Raw genomic sequence first — 4313 nt, forward strand, 5'->3', positions numbered from 1 at the left:
ACTTATTGTTAGCAAATCATTAATATATTTATTTTATATTAATTTTTTTGTTTTATTTATAACATTGTGTATAGTTAGGGGTATCTTTTGTAAGAGACTATACCCCATAATCAGTTGTTAAAAAAAAAGTACCTCTTAGATTAATCATGTAAGCCCCACCAGGCCGATGTGGTATTAAATAAATAAATTAGTTCATTATACTGAACGAAAATACTGAGGGAAAAATGTTAACAAACTTCTTTTTATACTAACTTAACAATAATAAATATTGGGGCACTTAATAACTCTATGCTTCAATAATTACTATTTACAGTAAAGAAAAATATTTACAGTAAAGAAAAATAAGCAAGTTCAGTTGTTCCCTATGTATGGTGGTTTAGGATCATTAATTCAAATTAATGAATATATAGAAAATATATAATTAATTTTCTTTCTTATATTTAATTTGTAAATTTTTCTCATTATTTTTTTAAACTACATTGAACCAAATTAAATTCATCGATGTTCAAAAAACATTGATGAATTTTAGGCGGTTTTAATATTGTATATCGATAATTTAAAGCAACGATGTTTTGTTGTCGATGTCGTATCCCTATTCTAAAGATACACGAGTCATTTAAAGAGCTAGCAGCGCTCCTCGCGTTAGCCAATGATACTATACTTGACAACAATTGTTTTCATGCTCTGGTGTCTGTCTCATTTATAATTATATTCAAAATGTTTGATTGAACACAAGAGAAGGTCGTTAAAGTAATTTTAGGTTAATTATTTACTATAGCTCCTCCAAAAAGGCGGAAAACAATTACTTTTTGACCAGACATCGATGATATATAGGTTAGTTTATGTTAACAGCCTTCCTAAAGAGAAAATTTCTTTCCCTTCAAGTTTTCTTCTGCCCCCCCTTTAGTTAAAGTTTAGTTTATAGTATACAATATTTTTCGGCAACAGTTCCCACCACGTTTATTTTTTTAACTTATAAATATCGATATTTAATAAATCTTTTATGTTTACGACCGATATTACTCACGGGTTCTTGTACTTTTTTGTACAATGAAACTTTACAGTATAACAATGTTCAGTAATGGATATTTGATTTATGAATATTCATAATATTCTACTCTATAACTAGAAAATATGAAGCATTTATTTTATATTTACTTTATAGATAATATGCATTTTAATGTTTTGTTTTTTAATTATTTTTTTCAAAAAGACCTAACATACACATTAACTATACTGTGTATACAAATACAGGAGGTCGCGACAATGGTTTAAGGGGGAGGGGTTATAAAATTTCTCAACAATTTTTATCTCATTTCCAACTTGCCTAGGAAAATTTACAAAGAGTACATCTAATCTCTATGTTAAATTTTTTATTTGTTTATTCATTGCTATTTACATAAAAATACATCAAGTAAATTTGTATGAGAAGATGGTTGGGAGGTGCGGTCAAAATATAACACAAATTAGTTGAAATAACTTATTTAATAGTGCCAACGTTTCGGCTAGAATTTCCAGCCTTCATCAAGGCTGAGAATAAAGAACAAGATAACAACCAATGAACACAAAAATTAAAAAAGAAAATATAAACAGAATGCTACAAAGTAAATAGTTGTACAGAATGAAAATAATAAAATTAAAGTAATGAAAGAAATGGAAAATAAAATGAATATATAGGTAATTGAATAAGTAAGTAAAAATAAAATAATTACGGAAATTTTTCTCTCCATAATTTTAATTTTTAAATAAAAATATTTACTTTACTTTACATTAGATAACTTCAATTTTTTATTTCTTTGATTATGTTATTTTTACTTACTTATTCAATTACCTATATATTCATTTTATTTTCTACTTCTTTCATTATTTTCATTCTGTACAACTATTTACTTTATGTCATTCTATTTATATTTTCTTTTTTAATTTTTGTATTCATTGGTTATTTTGTTCTCTGTACTTAGCCCTGATGATAGATGGAAATTCTAGCCGAAACGTTGGCACTATTAAATAAGTTATTTCAACTTATTGGTGTTATATTTTGACCGCACCCCCAAACCATCTTCTCATATAAATTATCCACGGTCAACTATCTATCATCATCAAGTAAATTTGATGTGAGATCAAAATGGAGTGACACAGGCATGTAGAGAAACAGAGAAATTGGTAGCACTTTAATAATATTAAAAATATATATAATTCTCCAATATTTCTATATATCTATTAAGAGGTGAGTTTTTCAAAAACGCGGTGATACGGAAGAATGGTGGGGGATAAGAGCTATCGACCACCCCCTTTTTAAATTTCCATCTGGAGGGAAAAATTGCCTGTTGAATGGCTGGATAAGTCATTTTTAAAAGATTTGGGAATCGGTCATCTCCGCCACTTTTCGGGCACCCTCGAGTTATCGACGTATAGTCTGGTCTAGAAGTAATTGTTTCCCGCCTTTTTGGAGGAGTGAAAGTAAATAATTATCCCATTAAAGTAATCTAATGTATTCGAAAGCAGAATAGTTGAAATAAATCGATACACGATCTTAAAATCGATAACGATCTTAAAATCGATAACTGTTTCATTTTCTGCATCTCCTAAAACACAAATCCTTATATGTAAGAAATCATAATTACAGTTCAAATTACTAGTTGATAAATGCATTTATAACTCATTTTTCCAACTACTGCATTTGTAGTTTTTAGCTACGAGTACAAATACTGTAGTTGCAAAAAGGAGTTGTAGTCTGTCAACTACAAAGTACTGAAAAGAGTTGTATTTACAAATTGCACTTGTATTTGTATTTCGTGTGAGAAATAAAAAAATAAGCAATAATCTCTGATCTATTATGAAATATTTGGAAAAGAAAAATCGATCTAAGCACCACCCATTCGGTTTGAAAGAGGTGAGAAACAAAAATAACAGATGTCTCATAATAGGACTGGATTATCACCAATTAACGTTGAAGTTATCAATGAAAGCACTCGTTCGTATAAAATGGTATCTGATATTTATTGTGAATTGAAGTTTTAATGCTGGATCTACCGACATATTTGAACTTACCGCAAATTCGAGACTTGTATGAATGCTTAGTAAACAAAGGAAGGAACAAACAATGTATATACGGTTCCCTAGATTTTTGGGACTCAAGGAAAGAAACAAACTAAACAGTGAACTTATTTGATATATGATTTATTTCTGGAAACATGTTATAATTAGGAAAGTAACGTTGTTGAGTTAACATCTCTACGAATTACAGGATCACAACTTTGAAGAGATAAGATGGATACAGGTCGATTCTTTGGTAAAAAAAAAGGTAAGTTACAATGGGCGCAATCATTCGTCATATACTTATCTCTAAAAATAATAGGGGGAGCGAATGAACATGAACACTTTCTAGATTCCATTCTTCCTATTATAACTTACAGTTAGCTATTTTAATATCAGAATGTTTTTTGAAAATAAATTAAAGAAGAGCAATCATCTTAGATGAGGTAGATATTTTTCAGAAGGCTGATGCTCTCATAGCAAACCTCTTGATCAGCTCTTATATTTTTATATTTATTGAGTGTATTGTATGTGTTTATGTATAATAATTAAGATTAGGCTTGATTTCCAATAATTTATTGTGATTATAGCTAATAAAAAGGTAAACAGTAATGAATTCATTTTATGAAGTAGCAATAAAATAGTGGGGGGTATTTCTTGGAATGTGGAATTACATATCTTTCTTTTACCAACGTTTCAGAATGGACTATATATAAGTATGTATGTATGTGTGTGTGTGTAATGGGATCCCTCCTTGGTAAAATCTTGACCCTACGCCCATGGTTGTATCCACACTTTTTTGTTCTTTTAAATTTTTTCGGCAACTGCATTCGATTTACACTATCATTACAAAAACTATTTTGCATTTCCCACCATAGGAGTCGACGATGTTACCGTCCGCTTCTTTTCTCAAATAATTTAAGTACTTAGGACTATCAACATGGGCTCTGTCTCCAACAATGATAGAACAAGTGATAAGTCTTTTTTACCAAATCATGGTTATCTTTTGCAATTTCGCACTTGGGTTCACCCAGGCCTCATCGATTATCGCTCATAGTTTTTTTTAAGGAGACAAGAAATTACCTTTAACCTAATGAGATAAAAGCTGCCCATTGTATGAAAGTTTTATTCGAACAGACTTAATGAGATATTTAAAAATGGATTCATTTACTTATTCAAGCATCTGATGATCAATGTTGTCAAGCTGACGCCATTGCTGTAATGATTTTTACAAATGGATTTTATATTATTATTCTAATTATCTCGATCTTAAATAC

The sequence above is a fragment of the Halyomorpha halys genome, unplaced genomic scaffold (assembly GCF_000696795.3).
Source record: "Halyomorpha halys isolate HHAL.00 unplaced genomic scaffold, Hhal_1.1 Scaffold527.1, whole genome shotgun sequence".
NCBI classification, from domain to species: Eukaryota; Metazoa; Arthropoda; class Insecta; order Hemiptera; family Pentatomidae; genus Halyomorpha; species Halyomorpha halys.